Here is a 22,642-nt window from a genome sequence, read left to right as displayed (position 1 = left end):
CTCAATGTTAGAAAGCAAATTATGCCACTGTCGCCTGCTGTATTAGGGAGTTTTCAATTTCCACAACGGATGGTTCTGCGACGGTAAAAAACTAAACGTTGTCGTCGTCGACTTTGTAATGCATCGTCGTCCAAAATTTTACAACATGCCAAGAGTCTGACAACCGTCATGGTGACGACGACAACGTTTGGTGTTTTACTGTTGTAGAACCTTCCGTGCAGGAAATCAAAATCTATCTGATGTCAGACTCTTCACATGCAAATCGTAGAATTTTGATGACAGCGCATTGCAAAGTCGACATCGACAACATCGTTTGGTGTTTAACCGTCGCAAATCGGAAACTCCCTATTACCAGGTGGAGGTAGGTGTTTGGAACAGGACCAATCCACATACATTTGAAACAAGATAACACAAGAATTAAATATTCAGAGATGAGCACTTACCTAACTTGGAATAAAGCAAAGGCAGACACTTGTTTCTGCAAATGACAAAAAATTATAAGAACATTTTATTTATGTTGTACAATCTTAAAGACTGAATGTAAGCTCTGTAGGTTCATTGGGCTATTCCATTTAAATTCCACACTACCACTGTGGAAGATTTAGCTAAAGTCTTCCACAGAGGGAGTATAAGTTTCAAATAGAATATACAATTGGGTAACTTCCATTTCAAATACTCACTCCAGTTGTTGAAGATATACACTGTATATTATACAGCCATAATGCAGGGGAGTATGGGTTTCAAAATGATTAATCCTGACCACTTACATTTGAAATAAATATTCCCCCTGTGGAAGAGATTTCCAAAATCTTCCACAGGGGTAGTGTGGATTTCAACTGAAATAGTACAGAGTTACCTTTCAAAACAAGTTGCTGGTAACAGAGTCCATTTTGCAGTTTATAGTGACTCCTTCTTTAACAATAGCCCAAATGTTTTCCAACTCACACCTTATTCACTTTATCACATTTGTATGGATGGAAAATTGTTGGATCTGTAGTGTCTAAGTCTATTGAATATCTTATTGTCACTCAGTCTCAATTTAATCCTACATTTTGCCAGATTTGTAAGTATATTTACCCATCCATCTCATTACAAACTGTTTTGGTAAAGAAATATGATATGTTTTTCGCAGTAATAGTCATCTAATGATCAATTCATAATGCTAGATATAAAGTTTTCTACTTGTAATCTTTTTAAGCATACCACTTTGGGTTGGTAATGAAAACACTTAAGAAATTGCACAAATCTTGAGCACATTCTTATTCATAGTCAAGGTAAATAGTAATGTTAGCTTACCAAGCTATTTATTGAAATGCATCATATTTTGTCTGATTTGTAAGTACTGCAATTTGATATCAGCTTTTGCTTGACTTATCCTAAGTGCATAGTAAATAAGAAGATTGAATATAATATGTGGCTAATATTCATTGATTGCTAAACGGGGGAAACTGTTGAGGAATAAGATGTTTTTCTTTGAGAGTGACGTCAATGCTTTTGCATGGTTACATTGCAACAAACTCCTCTTGTAGGGGTGTGTATGTAGGGTACAGGGTGTATCAAAATGATTGGTACCCATCAGCTTTGTTGTCTAATGAAACGTCTGCTTCTTCCAAATTCAACATTAGATTCTCTTGAAATTACTACAATTTTATGACCTTTTATTACATAAATCTACAAATTAGGTGGATATTATGCTGCATGTTAATGTGGCAGTCTTAGCCATACTCACTAGATAATGATGGGTACCAATCATTTTGATACACTCTGTATTACTGTTTTGTTCTTAATAAGCACCCTTGTGTGTTTTAACACACAAGGGTGCTTATTTAGAAATATCTCAAAAAGATGTATTTATTAGAAGAAAAATTCTTAGAAATCAGGCCAAAACTTGCATAATAGGACTTGCTTCTGGGGATTCAAATGATATTTGAAAAACTGGTAAAAAATTGATAAATACTGAATATTCTATACTATAATTTGTCAATGAACTGGATGGAAGTTGGAAGTTTTGTCCATGCAATTTCCCAATATAGGACATGTAGCAAATGACAGTTTTAAGCTTACTCACATGATATGACATGGAAATTTCTGCATTTTGGTCACTTCATCATTGAAAAAAATATTGGGGGCGGCTTTAATAAGATTAGGGGGCATTCATTAGGAACAATATGGTATGGTGTACATGATTAGGTTAGCACACATGACTTGATACTGCGACCAGCAAAATATGCACCTACATCACTTTCATTTCCTGAATGGTATACATAAAATGTTTGCTATAAATGGGGAAATAAAAGACATGGTCAAGTCTGTACTCTCTCCTAAGGTAGCCTCTTTTGATATATGACAACATATGTAATATAGTTTCAAATCTTAAGATATAGGCCTATATCATAGTGTGTGGACATGACTGAATTGCACTCTCAAACTATGAGTAAAATTCAAATCAGAAATATTGAGTAATTAATAACTCACAGGCAATCTCCTTCTTAAGTGAAGCAAACTACCAATTGCATTAATCATACAGATGTCTTGTGACAGGTAGGCAGGCAGGCAGATATATGAAGAGATACCAATTTGTTTTCCTTTTTATGCTTCATTGGTGTCCTAATTGTTTGTAAGCCCAGCCTTGTGGTCCTCTGGGAGAATGAAGGTGTGCGAGGTAAAGCATATGAGAATTAGATGACATTTGAGTGTTAGGAGCTCATCACTTTATTTAAATGTACTGGACGTTGATAAGGTTAAAACATAGTTTTCAGAGCTGCACTGCTCATTTTGCAATGTGTATTTGACCTGAAGAAATTGGCAAATTTAATTTTACTTCCCAATTTATGATTTTTTAAAATTAAAAATATCAGTAAAAATATGTTTTAAAGGTATTTGTTGGAAGAATTGTGCTTAGCACATAAAAGTGGCAACATTTAATTTTTCTGTATAAGAATTGTAAGTTTTGAAAGTTTGCCTGAGTTTTAGGGGATAAAGAGGAGAAAACACTGCATTCCACATTTGATTTTGAATTCTTTCTGAGCTTCAGACATACTGTTGTTGTTTTTTGTCTAAATCAGTGAATTAGTCATTTAAGACATAATGTGATCAAATTAGGCTAAATGTGGCAATTGTGATATTGGTGTACAGACAGGCACAGGGAGTGATTGCCAAACATCTTCTAAAATATTAAACAAATGTTGAAAATGCAACAACATGCAGCTGCCCTCTGAATGCACAAGTTGGTACTGCACGTATGCCCAGGATGTAAGAGGTACCAACCCGAGAATAAAATATGTCCAACAAACTCAGCATAGATGGAGGAGTTTGCACTCACTAAACATAATTTGCTATTAATTTAGAGGACTCAAATGCGACACTGAACAGTGATTTGGGATACTCTGCTGATGCCATGGGGAGTGGCACATCATAGACTAGTAACATCCTTATGATGTCATACTGTCTATCACATCATCAAGAAGAATTATCCTGATTGTAGAACAGATATCGTCACAGCATCATCTGCTGAAGATGCTAATTGACTAGTGAAAAATAGTGTAGTGTTAAAATTAAAGTCTTTAATTAATTTTGAGGAAATTGGAATGATATCACATGTAGTAATTTTTTAATGTAGGATCATGGCTGCTTTAAGTGAAACCTTCAGCCTTACATATTTGAAGTACCAATCAATTAGATTTGCTAGTTCAAATATTCTCTATGTGGCAGCTTTTGGAGTTGAGTATAGACACATTTTTTTTTTACTTTGAAAACAATGTGTGTGTATGCAAAGCTTTGTCTTAAATGCCATCTTTGATATGATGAGGACAATCTTGATGGCATCAGTTTTCTTGAGGCGTTTATTTCATGTTTTTATCACTTTCAATCTGTAAGTAGTCTCTTGAGATTTTCTGCATCATTTGGTTCCTTGTTACATCACAAGATGCCAGTGTGTGAATTGCAAAGCAATTGTACTGTTTTGTAATAGTAAAGGCATTTGCCACAGTCAATGTTATTCTCATGTTCATGTTTTCCTTTGAAATTTAAAATAGCTATTAAAATAAATGCCCCAAGTCAACTGCATGTTGTTAATTTCGTGATTTTGAGTCAGATCTAGTATCAGAACTGACCTAATTAAAGGAGCAAAATTCTTGTGCTAATAAGTTGAATGCCCCAAGAGTTAAACCAGTAAAGATGTGTATAACAACATAGATTTATCTTGGAAGAAACAGCTTTTAATTAATATTAAAATTACCTATCATGTAAAACTTATGATAAAAGAGGAAAATGGAGAAAGAAAATTTCAATTCCTGTGTGGCAACTTGGTAATTTCCTTTGCTTTGATTTCTTATCATCACCATAATATGATTGGGTAATTTGATAATTACGTCTTCTCATGTCAAATGAAATTACTAGATTGAATTGTAATGAAACTTTATATATGTATGCTATTAATGTGGACAGCTATAATATCATACCCAAAGGATAATTAGAAGAAAAAAATCAACAAGTTGAAGGAGGGTGATGTGAGTTCATTGCACTCAGTGTAGAAGCATGATTGGAAACATAACCTATGTCTACATTTTCAAAATATAAATTGGTCAGGATATACTGTTAATTAAGTGAAATGTGTTAAAAAGAAGCAACATAATAAAATTGACTATTATGTAATTATTCAGCACATTTGGGTAATGAAATGATACTACTTGATAAAAATCACCAATACATCAGAAGATCTGCAGAGGTACTTTGAGGTTGATGAAGATGAAAAAATACTTTTTGAATCAATTGTCACTAACCAGGACCAGTTCAATGAAATCTATACAAAATGTGGGTATATTATACCTTATTCTTGTCTGTTTTGATACATATAAATATGAATAAAATGAGTATAAACACACACAAAAATCTTCAGTTTGAAAAATTTAATAATGCAGCAAACCTTTTTTGTTTTGTATGAATTTTATTACATCATGCAAGTAGAGCCCAAGCTGTGTTTCCATGTCATATGCCCATATTATACTGTCACACTTATCTCGCCACTTGCTATTGTTATCCATAATGCCGGCAAGCAGAGCTACTATGTGATTACATACTTACTACCTGCTTAAAGTATGATAAATTATTTTGAACTACAATCTAGGCAACTGGACTTACGTTTTTGAGTGGGAAATTTTCACGTTCTATCCTGAACGTATGCTTAAAGTATGCTTGAAAGTGCATCAATCTGGTGATTCCTACAAAGGTGTCAAATTATTTTAATTTTTTAAAGAAATGACTTAAAAAATGAAGGATATATCATAAATCAATAAAATTGTATTAGGTGTTTTTTCATTTGAACAGAATTGCTTAAAAGAAGATCAATTGCATACCTTGCTAAAACTAAAAGTTTCTGTTCTGACAGTCACCTCCACCATTGACTAAAATATGACCTTTTACCTTTCTGTATTAGTAGGAGGTCGAGTTTGGTCTTATCAATTGCAGGGTATGTTAGCACACCTATACTTTTCAGTTGCTGATTTCATTTTTTAGTTGCTGATTTAAATAATGTAATTCCCCAGTGTAATTCCAGGTTGCATATCATCATGTTTGTTTAAACTTGCAATTTCTGGTGTAATGAATGTATAGGGGAAGGCAATATTTAAAATGATATGCAAAGACATTTTGTACAAAGTTGGTTGCCTTATTGCTGTAAACACCGATCAATAAGAATTAAAAGAATAACTCATGCTTGTACTCATTCATTCATTCATTCATTCATTCATTCATTCACTTTGAACCTTGGGTGCCTATTCTTGGCATAAAATATGGCAACTGGGTAATGTATACTTATAGATAATGTGACTTATTTGTTGAGATGGTGCTGAAGGCAGTGAGAGGGATTCCCTTCACAAGATGGATTTCGTTAGTGAGCATAACATGTGATATGAACAAGCAAAATGAGTCGCAAGTTGGAAATTCTAGTTTGCAGAAATGTATTTCCTGTGTAATCCCTTGATTTTATTATGACTACATTTTGTAGCTCTCTCTTTGAATAAATTTCTAGCAAAAGGTTGTAGGTTTCAAGTAAATGAGATACAAAATTACAAATTAAAATGATTAGAAATATAGAAATGAGGAATTTGATTTGAGTCTACATCAGACTCATTCCATTTGATCCCATCACATATTATGTGCATTCTTCAACAACAGGATGTATGTACTACAGTGTGTTTTACATCAGGGACCCTTTGGATTTTATTTTGATTTATTTATAAGCTAAGAAAGTGCAGCAAAACATGCAAAGTAAGAACAAGATGGAAATGAGAAATGAAACTGAGGTCCCTGATGGATTCTTGTTGAATCAAGGATCATTGATCACTGTTTGTTGAAATAAATCGGTGTAACCGGACAATGCTTATTATACAACTGGAAACAAAGCATCACATAATCATACAATAAATTCTTAAAAATGACATTTCTGTGACATTCTGACATCTTAAATATGCTTAATTAGTAACAATGATGATGATGATGAAGGAAATCATCAGTATCATAAGTTTTAATCATAAATGTACCAAATATGGGGCAAAGGGAAAATACCTCCTTCCCAAACTGAAAACAGGACAAAACTTAAATTTATCATTTACAATGATAAATTTTATATATTTTAGACCTGTAAACGTTATTTTTTTTTAGACCTTGTCTATTTTAGACCTGCAACAATGAGACCATGTCCAACATTGACTAAGTTGTCATAGCTGATGAAATGTTTAAGTGATTGTTTTTATACTGATATCTGAAATTCATACCTCATGTTTTATCCTTATATGTTTGCTTGGTTACAATCAAAGAAATAATCTTCTTTTTTCCTTTTTTTTTTAAGGTGTTTTTACTATTTAAATAGATAACTTATTGCAGTATGCTAATGTATGTATTGCTATACATTTTAAATGTCAAAGACACACACAGGACAACAATCTGGTATATTGTATAAACTACTTAATGCAATCAAGTGGTGGGGTGCATTAAACTTGTCTACATTTTATGAAGAGATTAGACAAGAGCTTGCTGTTGAAAGCATCATGTAAAAGGCAGGATTTCCCATTGCTTGGTATCATCTCAAGCCGTACCGTAAGAGTACCTCATTACATTTTCCCCTGCAGATAGTCATGGATATAGCATCATTTCAGCCTCGTTAAGGTGTGTGAGCTCAAGATAAAACATATCGGTATACTGATGAAAATGTGCAAGATCCTACTGTCAATACTGCTGTGTTATTCTCCTTACGGATTAGTTAACCCAGTTATAACAATATCACATAACTAAGGTATAACCATTCAGTTCATTATAATGGAATGGTATTGCTAAATGAAAAGCGCAAAACAGATTTAAAAGCAGGATTTCCTGTACATTTCCGACGCAGCAATATTTAACTTTGAAGAGTTTCAACATAAGCACAATAAATTTGTAAAGTCAAAATAAATTTGTAAAGGAAAATCATTAGAAAGTGTATTTTCACAATGATTCATTTTGAAAGGCCAATGTCAATCAGTTCTTTTATCTACATTGTGTTAACATAATTATTTACACACTGTAAATAATGTCAATATAATGAATATATCAGTGATGTTGACTAAAATATTCTCCCTTTGAAGCAAGAGCCAAAGCTAACCAACATTCCAGGGAAAATAACTGCCAAGCAGGGATGTTAAATAATGTGTTTCCCCTCTTAGATTGTGTCTGACCTTCTTTAAGCGTGAACACACACCCACACACCACCTACACTCCCCAATCCACCCCCCCCCCCACACACACACACAGATTGTTTTTATTTATTATTCAATTTTCAATAGACAGTGTTCATAAACGTTTTCAAGCTTGGGCCCAGGGGTGTAGCAAGCATGTGGACAGGGTGGACAAAGTCCATGAGCCCGAGGGCCCTGAGCAAAAACAAAAATGACATGGGACTATATGGGTCAGGGATTGGGGTGATATTAAAGGAGAGGTTAAAAGGGCCTCACTGCTCCTTGTCTATGGGCCCTAGAGGCTCTTGCTACACCCCTGGTTTAATTATTAGATTACAAAATTGGCCCAATGAGTAATTAAAGGCCAATATTTGGTGTTATTCCTTTCCTTTCAATTCCTCAGGGCCTTAGTAAGAACAATGATCATAGGCAAAGTAATTCAAACATGAGACACCTATAATTTAACCAAATATGTTGGTTAGTGTTTTCAGAAAAAGCATGTAATTTAAAGGATATGCCTGGCTTTATTTTCAGACCAAACTACCTTTGCGTAACATTACTCTTATAAAACATAGAAGACAAGGTTAGGGAAATAGCAGGGAGGAGATTGATTGAATACCGCCTTTATTCCATGTGTTTTTAGACGGTTAATGTTTAGTACAGAAGAGAAAGGTTACTAGGGGTGATCTTGTCTAATGAAAACTGCACAAGTGATGTAACAATACATTGATTGAATTAACACCTCCTATGGTGCACTGTAAATGATGTATGGACTACTTATCTACCTACCTACCAGCATCATGATGTATTTCTGCATGTCCTACCTGACTATTGAGAAACTTTCAGCTCAAGCAGTCCTAGCTGCTGCTATAGTCTGCATATCTACCTCGAGTCACCGGCACTAGCTTTTAAATTCAGTGTGTGCTGCGTTGGCTTAGATGCGGCACATTGATCGCGCGCATAAAAGTACAGGTATGTACACGCACCAAATAACGATAAGAACACACTGAACTTCAAAGCTAGTGCCGGTGACTCGATGTGGATATACAGACTATAGTTCTGCCACTTCAAGTGACCAACCTTTTCCTAGACCAGTAATATCCTTGTTGGTGGTATCTTTTTAGGTTGTCCTTGGTTGCATGACCCTTTTGTGTCTTCTGAATCTAGCATACACATATACACACAACATGGCAACATCCAGACTCACACTCATCAACTGCCAATACTGAGGCAGATTGAAGATATGGGCTTTATGAAGCAATACCATTTGATATTTATACCATTAAATCTTGCATCCTTGCATGCTTTCACCATGTTCACCATTATTACAGACCAGATCCCCATCTCCCATAGGATGGTTTGCAGTGGTAAATGGTCCTGGGAAGGCATTGTTTATCCATGTACAAAAGATGTCCAAGCTATATTGTAGCCTATATTTTCTTATAAAAAATTGATGTTAGCTGTGGCTGTTTGGTCTTGGGTCTGATGGATTTTTAGGATTTTTCTCTGGTATCTCTTGTTAAAGGCATAAAGTCATCACTTTCAGTAGGCACATTCACACAGAGGGCCTTTTGCTTAAAGGGGAAGTCCTGCTTGAGCAGTTCTTCTGGGGTGAACCAAACCTTCCTGGTTTTCAAATTCATCAGTGACAAGATTATCATTAAATTTGGCAGGTTCTAATTGATGTTTTAATATTATTGCATCAACTAGCACATGCAAAATTCAGATATAACCTTTTCACTAATTAATTTGATAGCCAGGCAAGTTTGGTTCACCCCAGAAGAACTGCTCTGGCTCCACTTTAAGCAACACCTTGAGCAAAAACTTGGGAAAATCCACAGTGTGAACTGTCTTGAGGATCCCAATCCCTAACCCTGTCCCCAAATATATCCCCAAATTGACCCCCAAGAATATTTCCCTGAGTGATGCTGGAGACGTCCTTGAGTGGAAGGGACAAGGCTAGCAAATGTGGAAGCAAAAGGAGAAACCTATGAATTGCACAAGAATTATCACAATCTCCACCATGAATGCGATGTGAGGATCATCAAAGAACATAAATGCAGAGAGGAGCTAGTGCACAAATTAATTGAATACATAGATATCTCGGGGATATAGGAACCACAAAGAATCAATCAAAACACGTACACAGAGAAACTATCAAATCACAACATTCTGCTTCCTCTAAGATCATTCTTAATCAAGTATTTTTTAAAACCTTATCAAAAATATTTTAATTGAACAAGATATAAGCAATTGTACACTTGTCATATGTAGTGCCATTTCTCATCTGCTAATACTCCGCTTACAACCTATCAAATAAAAAATAAACCCAGCCCAAGGGCATAAATGCCATGAGAGAGCGTGCAGTAAGTCAATTAGCAGCCCTAAATGAAAACAATGAATTATTAATCGCGCAACGAACATTTTACAAGTTTGAAATTAATGTGATAATAGTGGGCGATAGCTGTTAAACCAGCTGTGTAATCACAGATGCCTTTAGGCGATAATAAGACGACTTAGACTGACCTGTACTAACTGCAATAGTATAAAGCAATGCAGTCAAAAGAAACAATCTGGTGTGGAAATTCAGTTTGTTGACATTGTAAAAGTAAAATGCTTTTTTTAAATACAATATAATGCTGATTTTCTGTCTCTATATACTGTATTGAGTGAGCCTTTCAAAATACATTCCAGGACAATTTAGAAGCCACAGTAAATGTCAAGTGTTGAAGATTACTTGCAATTTTGAGAAGGTGTGGCTCTTCAAGATCAAATTTTAAAGCATTTTGAGGCTTTTAAATACTATAGTGATAGTTGATTTTCAGACACAGCCAAACAAAGGAAATCATTTCTTTTGCTGCCTTTTGTTTTGGAAAAAACGTCAACTGTACATATCACCGGCGTGTCCAGGATCTTTTCATGCGGGGGGCTTAGCCCCCCTTTCAGAGTTATGCGGGGGGCTTAGTGGCTAAAATCACCAAAAAACGGCTGATTTTGCATGCATTTTAACAAAGTGCTGCATATCTGTGGGGTCTATGGGGTTTTCTGCAAAATGTAGCTTTGCAAATGCCTATAATCATGTAGAAAACTGAAAATTGAATATGCATGACTAAGTTTACTAGCGAAGTAAACCACGCAGACGCGCCGGACGCGAGTTGTTAAACGGTGATGAACAACGGTGAAACATGATTGAATCCCTTTCAACAACGAAAAGAAGCTAAATATCGTATAATTCACGATTATTTTACGAGGAATGTCAGTTAATCATTGCCACTCAGCCTTACAGAAACTTCGATGATTTCTCTTTTGATATCAGCAATAAAACTATAGAATAAAACGGCAATGTTTAGCCGCTACCTGAAAAATACTGAATTCAACTTGTAAGCTGGCATACGCACAAAGGTTCCAGGCATGACGAATTTTACTGGCGCTCTCGCGAACGCGTAGTCTCGCTGCGTCGGCAGATACGCTTACAGTAAAAGTGTGGGTTCATCACTGTTTAACAACGGTTGGCTCCTGTACAAAGGTATAGGAAGAGTTGTTGAATATTATTTAATTATTATATTAACAAGTTTATTTGTGAATTGTTTTACATCTATGTAAATTGTTAAAATTGATGTATAATTAGGCCAAAAATATTGTTTGCTTGCCCTCCACCTTCATGAGTTTATTTGTGAATTTTGGGCATTAAGTAACTTGAGCTTTTATTCCTCAATATAGTGTTGTATTCATGACTCTTTGGTGCCGACCAGTCAAGAAAAAAATATGTCGGGAAGTCATCTTGTAACCCTGATGACAACACACCTCTGATGGAGAGATAGTGCATGTGAAATGCAAAAGTCTGGTTTTTTTAAATACATTAATTTAACATAAAATGAATCTGTGAACAGTGATATATGCATGATGAACTTTACATGCCACTTTTACATGTTTAAATCTAATTAGTGATGCTAATTAAGTATAATTTACATTTTAATTTAATTGACTTGTTATGAACTATGTACAGGTGCCAAGGGGGTATGTTCATTCAAAATACTGCAGATATTTTTGTATTGGTTTTTGGTAGTAAGTTAGATGTTTCTTGAGAGACATAGACCTTGTTTTCACTAACAAAATGTTTGACCCTGTTTACACAGAGAGAGGTTGACTTCAATTGCGACATCAGATTCAGATTGCGACCAAGGATTAGCATAAATTATTTGTTGATGGGGTATTTACACGGGAGTCGACTTAAGACAAATTTTGAATTTGACTTTTAAACCATCTCTTGCTCATTAGTGAACTCGACTTCTAATTGCATATTTGTTTATACTACAAAGGTCAAGTTTGAAATTGAGTTTGAATTTGATAAAATTTCCTCCAGGTCATCATAAGAAGTTGACTTCTGAAGTTGTGTTCAAAACGCGACAACCCTGTTTACACAGAAATAAAGTCAACTTCAAATTTGACTAATGTCGACTTCAGCCTCTGTGCAAACAGGCTTTTGTTTGGACCTCAAATGCTTTTGCAACTGATGATTATCAAAAATTAATCTCAAGTCAGTAGGTGTTTGCACTATCATAAATTGAAGTCATCTTCAGGGAAATTGAAATTGTTTACTCAGTGGACACACGTTAAAATACAAATTCCATGTGACTGACCGTTTACCTGCAAAAGAGCTATTTGATAGTGATCAAGTCAAATTGAATTGGGATTAAATGATGCTCAAAGCAACAATCGATAGCAAGTTGAATAGCAACTCTACCTGTTTACTCTTGTGTACACTCCCAGGTTAGTTTACATTATACTAGGCACTGAATTTGCCCAAATTGAATAGTGAATAAGTAGAAATTAAATTGCAACTTTCCCCAGTGTAAGCAAGTTCATAGGTTTCTTTGTTTGTACTTGATGCAGGCAGGTAACAATACTAGATATCAACTTGGCCTGGCCTAAAGATGCTATAAGCTCTCTATCAAATACTCAATTTTGCCTCTTTAAATGAGCAGTGACAATATGTCAAAATATTAAAATAACATAAATTGATGATGATTTATGATATTATTTATTTAGTGACAGTAATTAGATGTGATTTGACCCAAGAACTTTGAATTATGTTGAAATGAGGATGAGGGATGATGATTGCTGCTAATAACCCTCTAGGGGATTGTGTGATATGCTGTGATGGACATTTCATGAATATTTCACACACTTTGTATTTTTGACATTTGTGTGAGTAGTTGGGGGATTAAATAAGTATATATCATTGCATTAACGTTCTTTGATTTCATGCTGTAGTACAAAACGAAGGCTGTTAGAATAATGTAAATACCGGGGTGGGATGGGGGTGTGGGTGGGGGATACTCAGTACAAATTAGCATACCAGGATGTGCTGCAGATATTGGTCTCATTTTCATCAAACTGGAATCCAAGTTTCAATTTATGTTTGTAAACATTTTGTGATTGTATTAAATTTGACCAAAATGGGTACATTTTTACAGAAAATTTGTGTAAATATGGGTGTTCTTTTAGATTCTCTTAGTCACACCCCAACTCAGCCAATCTTCAGTGCCTCCCCTCTGGGGTAAATAAACCCCTATTCTTTTATGGATGACTGCGTTGATTGGCCAGGTTTTTAAGGACATCACTATGACATAAAATGAATGTTGGCAACTGTGTTTGTGTGTCAACAGAGGCAACTCTCAGAACTTGCTAGTCTGTTGTCCCTTGGGATAAGACAAGAATCTCTGTGAGCAATACAGTCAAATTCAGACACCAGGCTCATTACTTGTAATCTAGGAGACAGTGATATGAAGTATGTTAGACCAATGGGCACTTACTTGAGCTATTTAATGAAAAACTACAAGCTACATGTATTATCATGTAAGAACTCTTGCAGAACTCTAGCCCCCACTGTAAAATCCCAAAATTACAAAAATTTGAACATTTTGCGGCAGTTTTGGCAAAGTTGATTTTGCCCCACCTGAAATTCCCTTTTTTCACTCCCCTGAAAAAATGTCTGGTTCCACCACTGTGAGTATGCACCATTCTCAAATGACAAATTCTAAAGTTGCACCACTTATTTCAAGGTCATCAGCAGTCATCTGAAGTCAAATACTTACAAATGGCTTTTTTTTTCATGAAACTTGGTAAAAGTACTGTGGCAGCTGTAATGACGCCCCACATAATTCAAGTTTAGGTGTTTGTATCAGAGAATATGTTACAGTATATACTCAAGATTATTGTCCACAAGGAAATCTGTTAGTTAGAAATGTAGCAAAAGCTTGAATAATGCAAGAAAACTCTTGTGCTTGAGCAGGTATTAAAGTTTTTAGCCTTGAGCATGCATATATGACATGACTAATGTGACACTTTCCTTGGTAAATATCAAGATGCTTATCGATTATAGTACAAGCAGAAGTGAATGTGATTAATTCCCATAAACCCTGCAGAACATGTTGACTAGAATTACTTGCAGATTTACTTGTAAATGCGACCCATTTCCATAAAGCCTAGAACTTGTTAACTTGAATTACTTGCAGACTTACTTGTAAATGTGGCCCATTCCCATAAACCCTAGAACATGTTGACTATAGTCCGTCAACTCAGAAGTACAAAATAAATAGACCTTGGAAACTGGAGGTATAAGAATAATTATTTCATTGCAATGTGTGTGAAAATGCTTCTTTGGCGCGCCAACTGCTGCACGGTTTGTACTTGCTGAGTGCACCACGCTCTTTATGCATCATGTTTTTTAACACGCAGTGCATGTGACGCAAAGCATCGACCCCCGATGCCACAGATTTGGTTTGTACTTGTAGGTTGAAGCAGTATAGATTAGTACTTGCAGACTTACTTGTAAATGTGACCAATTCCATAAAGCCCAGGACATGTTGACTTGAATCACTAACAGACTTACTTTGTAAATGTGACCCATTCAAATAAACCCCAGAACATGTTGACTAGAATTACTTGCAGACTTACTTGTAAATGTGACCCATTTCCATACACCGCAGAACATGTTGATTTGAATTACTTACAGACTTACTTGTAAATGCGACCCAAAATCGTTCGCCATTTTATTTTGTGAACTGTGTCTCAAAATTAATTTGAGTGATAACTGTTATGTCTTGCCTAATCTCATCACACAACACCACTGACAGGTTTAATGCAATGCAACTGTCATTGTGCGTTGGCACAGTGTTTTGTGTTTGTCTGTGAAGAGTTTAATTCTGCATGCACCCATAAAAGGCCTGTCCCTACAAGATGGCGGACATGTGACATCACATCAATTACAAATGTTTTATTTAAAAGTAATTGAAAATATTCTATAACACAGAAACATGTGACAGGATATTGTTATTGTGTGACAGTTTCAAATGTAAAGGCAAGGTGAGGTAGGAGTTGAATTGCATCCATCTTACAATGCATTACATATGACAAATTGTCTAAATTGTGATCTTTGAACACTGTATCATGATTTGATTGAACTTTACACAAGGGTATGCTACTTAGGAGCAGAGCAGTTGAACAAAACTTGAAGTACTTACACATTTTCTAATTTATTAAATAAATTGGATTTTTTTATGTGGAATATTTGTATTGTCCCTTAAGATTGTTTATTTCTAATGTATTTAGGTTTTCAGGGTCAAACTGTCGCATAAAAATAGGAGTAAAGTCATCAAACAAATTGAAGCTGTAACCAAAACCTTATTGGCTAATGGAAGCTTCAAAGGCGGGTACAATAATGGAACAATGCATTAGACAACTAGTTTGTTAGCATCATTTCTATAAGTACTGTCTACTTTTAAAAACTTTTTCAAGATTTTCTTCATGCATTTCATAAGTGGATCAAGTGGAAAATAGAAATCTGTGGGAAGGAGTGGTTGAATAAACCCCCTAAACAAACAACAAACAAACCAGGAGAACCATAATTGAACAAACTATAGAAATATGAAATACAGCATAAAAATATGTGGATGCATAAAGCATAGGGTGCAGTGTATTTACGCACTATCCAGTCTGATGTGGTTACATGCATTAAATGAAGATGTTCCCATTAACTGCCTCACCAGACAGATTATGTTAGACCATTCTATTCTTTAAGCTCACTATGTCTTGTGGAAGTAAACATTTTGTACTATGTGGAAGTAAACATTTTGTACTATACTTCTGTTTGACCGTAACAAATTCTTTGCAAGGCCTATATTTGATCACAAAGGGATATATAAGGCACTCTAATTCAATGAGTTTGGAAATGGATTAGCCTATCGACTATCAACTGGTGTATTAAGGTAGTGAAATAATTTGTTTCAAGTATTGCACTGTGGATTGGTTGATGCCAATACTAAACCAGATAGCAAGGGCCTGCAGCAAACATTACTCTACCCACGATGCATTGCATGGCATTAAACAAGATAACAAATCTATAGGCATTTTTTGTTGGTATAAAATTTTGGGGTGCTTGGTCAGTATTAAAGGTATATGTCCAGATCATCAGCAGCATCTCTAATTTTTCCTCAATAAAACTGAGATTTTAGTATCAGAAGAAAGCTCATATTTTTCTCAAGATATGTTTTGTTAAGACTGTGTGAACAGAAACATGGCAAAAAGTGGTAACCTCCACCGGAAGTATGTACTACCCGATTGGGTATTGTTATACATGTTTTTACTTCTTGTCAAAACTGCTGGAGCAATACAACTGTAACTTTGGACACAGATTGATTTAAATGAAGGCCTCGTTGTAAGATAAAAGACAATATATGAAAACAGTCCGAACACCACCTTTAATAGAACATCCTCACAATAAGCCAAATCGGCATTTAGGTTTGCAATGCATTGTGGGACAGTTTTTTGCATTTTTAGGACACTTTGCCCTCTGATTTATCGGGAAAATTCAGAAAAATTGGTTTTTGCGCATACAAAACATAATTTTAAAAAAAGTTTTACTGCAATAAAAACGAATCCAAAAAACATGTTTATTATATAAATTAATTATTTAAATACTTTTAATGATAACATTATTACAATAATAAATAAATGAATAATAATTAGAGCAATTTCTCCGATATGTCAGAGGTCAAAGTGTCCCAAAAGTGATCTCAAAAACCGGAAGTCACAATGGCGATTGGGCTTATTACATCTTGAAGCTACTACCTCAAACCTCATAGTTGCAAATACTGATCTACTATGAAAAATTACAATTACTGTATAAGTGGTCATTTTCGTGAGGGTTTTATTTTCAGGAATTTAGCGATTAGAGCTGCAAGCGCGAAAACAACACCTCACAAATGTATGCAATGATACATTACAAGTAAAGGGAAGGACTGGGCAATCGCAAAAATAACATTCACGAAAATGTGTCTCTCACTCAAAATCGCGAAAATAACTGTACATGAAAATTACCACAAAACGCAAATTCTTGGGACAACTTATTGACCATCAGGATAGACAATAATTTTATTTCATTCTTCAAATAAAGATTCCAGCCATTAAGCATAAAAGCACAGGGTTTGTGCAAAACCCAGAAAAAAACAGACAAGATTATGGCTGTAAACATAATGCATGATGGGAGGACATGGATCTCTACTGTGGCAAGGACCTATCTATCGCTAAGTCCCTGGGGACAAATTGACCGTGGAGACCTGAGGGCTGACATTTGAGTCTAAGCAGGCAGGCAGATCTCTATACAATGTCTCAATAATGCAATCGTATGATAGTCATCACAAATCTCCTATCAGCTTAAGGGCAAGCAGACAAACATGCTATAAGCGTGCCAATCGCGCTAGCCACTATCACAGCATAGCGTGTGGTTGTGGTGTGTGGTTGTGGTGTGATCATCATAACTGACGGATATCGGTTGAGGTTTTGGGATGTTGGCATCTGGATTCATCCAATATTAGGTGACCTAATCAAACACAGTGGTCGGGAGATCTAGTGGCCTGAGATGTGCTAGCCACTAGGGAGATCCAGGGGCCTGGGATATGCTAGCCACTGATATCGTCAGGAGATCCTGTGGCCTGGGATGTGCTAGCCACTGATATGGTCAGGAGATCCAGTGGCCTGGGATGTGCTAGCCACTGATATTTATTATGCACCTGCCTGCCAATTATGTGCAAAAACACAAATCTATATATTCCAAATTTTCAAATGTTTCTACCTTTTATACAACTTTCATATTTGTATTTCAAGACATTGGTGTAGATATGTTAATACAGTGGTTCTCAACTTTATTTATACAAGGACTAGAAAAGGCCAAACTCATTCAAACAGACTTACTTGATGGCTAATACAAGGTGCCCCATAAAAAGGTTACTTGTAAGTTGTACAAAATGAACCGCATTTTGTGATGGTACCACAAAAGAACTTTTTTTTCCAGATATTATTTATTCATCCTTCTTTCAATTTCGTATCTTAAAAGCAATGGTTGAACTTGCACAAAAGAAACATATTTACAAATTTAATATTGCACGTCTGAAAATATATCAGTTTTAGGTGGATAGCTACTTCATCAATACCAATATCAGCTGTGGATAGCTACTTCATCAATACCGATATCAGCAGTAGATAAATATTTCATCAATACTGATATCAGCTGTGGATAGCTACTTCATCAATACCAATATTAGCAGTAGATAGCTATTTCATCAATACTGATATCAGTAAAAAAAAAAAAAAAAAAAAAAAAATACTGATATCAGTTTGTAGATAGCTACTTCATCAATATCGATATCAGCAGTAGATAGCTACTTTATCAATACCGATATCAGCAGTAGATAACTACTTCAGTTTTAGGGCTTCTTGACTTTTGGTGGTAACAAATAAATAGGGCTTAACTGATAACGGGTATCGTATCGGTATTGGCCTGTTATCGGTAAAAACAACAAAAAAGTTTTCCGAAAAGGTAAACGAAAAGATAAACATTAGTTAATGGTTTGCATATTAAGGATAACAAACTGTAATTTTTTCAAATTGACTGTAAAAGATTCTAGTACTTCAGAATAGGTCCAGTGGTTCTCCAAAGTCACCAAAAACATTGAAAAATTTTGTTAAATTTTTTTTTTTTAATTGGATCGGATATCGGACCATATAGGAGCCCTACAAATAAAGGAAGATAGTCATTAGAGAGAAACATGTTTTTGGTGGAGGCATTTCTGCATGCTGTTTCTCCCGACATCAACATAATGAAATTAACAACAATCTTTTGCATTCAGGCTTTGTTTGGGTTTTGTTAGTTAAAATCACTGCTGTGTTATAATGTAAGAATATTGTCCATTCCAGATTGAAATCTTGAAATAAAACTGAAAAAGTTTTATTCACTGTTCATCAGAATAAAATACTGCATCTGCCATACAATGGCTGGACCTACTCAAATGCCCCACCAAATACACAGTGGTAATGAACCTTGTGTTGCATAGCAGTATTATGTCATGTAAATAGCTTGCTCAGGAATGCACGGAAAGTGGTCTAAGTATGCAAGTATTAAACTTTACATTCATAGAGGTACTAGTAGAGGGTACATAGATTATGTCATTAAAAGGACGTTGATATTTGTTAACATTAACTTTAAAATATTTTCAACAATCTACATGTAACCTTTTTGGGTGACACCCGGGGCATCCACTTTGTTATGTTTTCCTTTACAATTTAGAGTTGACCAAGGGCCAGTTATCAGTTGCTGACATGTAGGATTTGGCCCACAGGCCACTCGTTGAGAACCTGTGTGTTAGTACCTGGAAGTTATGCATTCATTTTATTCGCAAAATGTGGTATTTCTTAAACATTTTATTAATTTCTGTTGAAACTATGATAGCACAATTTAAGTTTTGTAAACAATATTTAGAACATTTTGTGACAAAAAAAACAAAAACAAATTCTCAACATGGTATCCCATCAGGGCTCTAATTTGACAGAACATGGCATATTTGATATTAAACTATTGTCTACAACAATATAAATTCAGGTGGGGGCAATTTGAATGTTTATGTCATGTGTCATGAATGATTTCAATCTGACAAACTGCTGTCTGAATGTTACTATACAAGCAAACAGATCTTGTAATGTAGAGTAAAATAATATGTGTTGTTATCACAGAAACTGAGTGGGGTATGTTGCTCAAATTCATTTTGCGTTATTGTCAAAATAAATGTTCTATTTGGAAATAAATCAAATACTGGAACTTGCTTTTTTGAATACATGCTGTGTTATGTCTGGACCCTGCAGATAGATGCAATGTAGCATGTCTGCAAAAAGTATAATAGCTAGTATTTGATATATTTTCAAACTTTTCAGATTTCAACTTATGGTAGTACTGGCTGGCAGAACATTCACTAATATGATCACTTTTTTTGGTTTGTTTTTTGTTTTTAGTATTTTAGGAACTATAAGCCAATAAGAGTTTTCAGCATATCAAAATATAAAATAGCCTGCAAGATGGGCCAGGATATTAACTTTTTGTTTAAATGCTTCAAAAAAAGTCAAAGTAATGTAAGTCAAATAAATTCATTCACAAATACACTGCAGTGTCACATAGTTTTTCAAACAAACAAATATGTAAAGACCATACAAGAGAAGATATCATTGTATATATTTTTTGCAGAAAAGAAAAGAGAAGAGAAAAGGAGGAAAGAAAAGGGAAAGGGAAGGGAAAGAAAAGGGGAAAGGAAGGAGAGGGAATGGATGGAAATAGAAATGAAAAGGAAAGGAAAATGAAAATGATTTTGATTATTTCCAGGCATCATTGTTATCTGTGCTTCTACCACAAATCCTCATTAGCCCACATCTACCTCATTTATCACCTTGTCACATATATTTTGTCAGACAAGCCTCCAGAAAGAAATAATATTAGGATTTCATCAAAGCTTTGTATCATTGACAATAATTAATCTCAGCATTTGTCACTAAATATAGTTCTATGTTATGGTAACATACAAGCAAGCGATGTGATACATTCAGTGTTATTGTTACCTAGGCAACATTAGGCTGAATATGATTAAGTCAACACAATTCATACACACTGTTGCTCTAGCTAATTACAGACTAATTAATGAGACTAGGCATAAATGTGTCAATTCCATTCTTTCATGCCAGCTTCATGAAAGTGTTTACAAAATTAATCAAGAAAGATGTGATGTTGTTGGAAGTTTCATATGTTGTGTAAGTGGGACTAAATGCTGTAGTTTCAATACAAAATACTAGACCAGGAGATCAGAGGCAGGAACATATTGGGCACCTCTTCTAACAAAGCACCTGAAGGGAGTTGGAATTAATGATCTTCCAAAGTGTATGTAGTGAGTTACTTCACTCGAATGACCTAGAAACTGAAAGAAGTCAATTTTATGCTAGACATTTTCAACTGGAAATAAATAACTGGACTCTAAATATTAGAGATATGATGTAATAAAACCAATGATAACTAAACAAAAGGACATTTATGGAATGAAGAGAAAATTAGTTTCATTTTAATTTGCAACCTTTATTTATCTCAGAAATAGTGTTGGCAACTTCAGTTTAACATGTCACAGGCAAGGGCAAGGTGGCACAGGGTTAGAGCCTTTGGATCATAATTGTGAGGTAGCTTGTGGATGTCAGTTCAAATCCCTGCAGTCCTAATGTGTTGTGCACTTGCAAGGCTCTTTACCTAGCTTACCTCACCCTACCCAGATGTGATGGGGAGCTGTTAAGGGATAATTACAAATGTAAGTGCTGAAAGGAGCTGTGATATAGTTGTGTCCTCAGTGGCAGTGGAACCAAGAGTTCTGGTAACTTACAGTGAAGTGCATTATTAAGTGACCATTATTTTATTTGCTTAATTGATTCCCACCACAGGTATCAAGCATTGCATCTTTATTAGCTCCTTGTAACAAAAGCCCACAGCATAGCATGGGTACTTTTTGTGATTTGGTTATTTCAGTTTGCATGCCATCTTGAAAGTCATCCAGTCCTTTATTTATGTGATCACTGTATAGCAACTGTGGTCAATAGGCAAAGGATATCTAGGCTAAGTAAATACTAAAGAGTGCTTGGAATCTCAAGTAATCTGTTGAATCAGTTGTATGTTATGAACGATGTCCACATAGAACCGAGCTAGCCATGCTGCAGGCTAGTCTATATCCATAGGCCAGACAGGACATTACGTGCTTGCAACAATAAATATGTGAGCCATCCCCATGAAACCTGCAACGTGTCTGAATGTTACTTTATGACATGTTGATATAGCTCAAATGATCAGTAAATAAGATTTACAATGACATCAAAATTATTTATATACCATGTATAATTTTGAAAATAGGTGTATGCTACGATTTGGGTCTTGGTGTAAATGCAATTCTGAGAAATAAAGCAATGGATTTCCTCAATTACACAAACTGAATAGGAATTTTTTTAAATCAAGAGGTAAATATTAAAACCTAATCCTTATGAAATTATTTGGCGTGTAAGTAAGTACCAGAAGGGCCTCAACCATTGAAGCTTAAAAAGGCAATTTCAAATAATTCCGTTTTTTAAAGTTGCAAATCTTTTAAAAACTAGATTGTCTCAGCAGCAGGGGACATTAGGCTGTCATGTGCATCTTGGTGTAGAGGCTTATCCTCTTATTCCCACTTGAGCATTCTCAAGTACACTTAAAGTGTTTGGTCTCCTGGTCAAGTCAGTTTTAATTTAGGGGTTGTTGTTATGTTGTTATAACAACAAGCTCAGTTTTTCTGTCCAGTCAGCTGTCACTTTAGTGGTGTGCAGCCATTCAGGTCTCCCGTCTTATTTTTTAATTCCTTTGTTATGTCCATAGTTCTCCTAGTGATGCACTTGCAATTGTTCCTTCGATCTTGATGGACCAAAAAATATTTTGGGCTCTTGGTAGTGAAAAAAGATTACCAGTAGCTAGTGTGGTAGTAATCTATAGGTATATGCTTGATAACTATACATTACTGCATCAGTGGATGTTATTATTTCATTAATAT

The 22,642-nt window shown here is 35.2% G+C and overlaps 2 protein-coding genes across 3 annotated transcripts in view; one reads left to right on the top strand and one right to left on the bottom strand.

Moving 5' to 3' along the window:
- Positions 1-22,642, top strand: part of LOC140160216 (TBC1 domain family member 19-like) — a 527,882-nt gene that overhangs the window by 65,823 nt on the left and 439,417 nt on the right. The gene's annotated exons all lie outside the window — the stretch shown is intronic.
- LOC140161303 (cholecystokinin receptor-like) overlaps positions 1-22,642 on the bottom strand; it is a 346,691-nt gene that overhangs the window by 209,513 nt on the left and 114,536 nt on the right. For both annotated transcript variants that reach the window (XM_072184775.1, XM_072184779.1), the window contains exon 2: positions 444-478. The gene's annotated coding sequence lies outside the window, so the exon portion shown is untranslated. The remainder of the gene's footprint in view (positions 1-443; positions 479-22,642) is intronic.

This window comes from Amphiura filiformis, chromosome 9 (assembly GCF_039555335.1).
Source record: "Amphiura filiformis chromosome 9, Afil_fr2py, whole genome shotgun sequence".
NCBI classification, from domain to species: domain Eukaryota; kingdom Metazoa; phylum Echinodermata; class Ophiuroidea; order Amphilepidida; family Amphiuridae; genus Amphiura; species Amphiura filiformis.
Note: the sequence above shows the minus strand (reverse complement) of the source record. Positions and strands in the feature narration are given on the sequence as shown.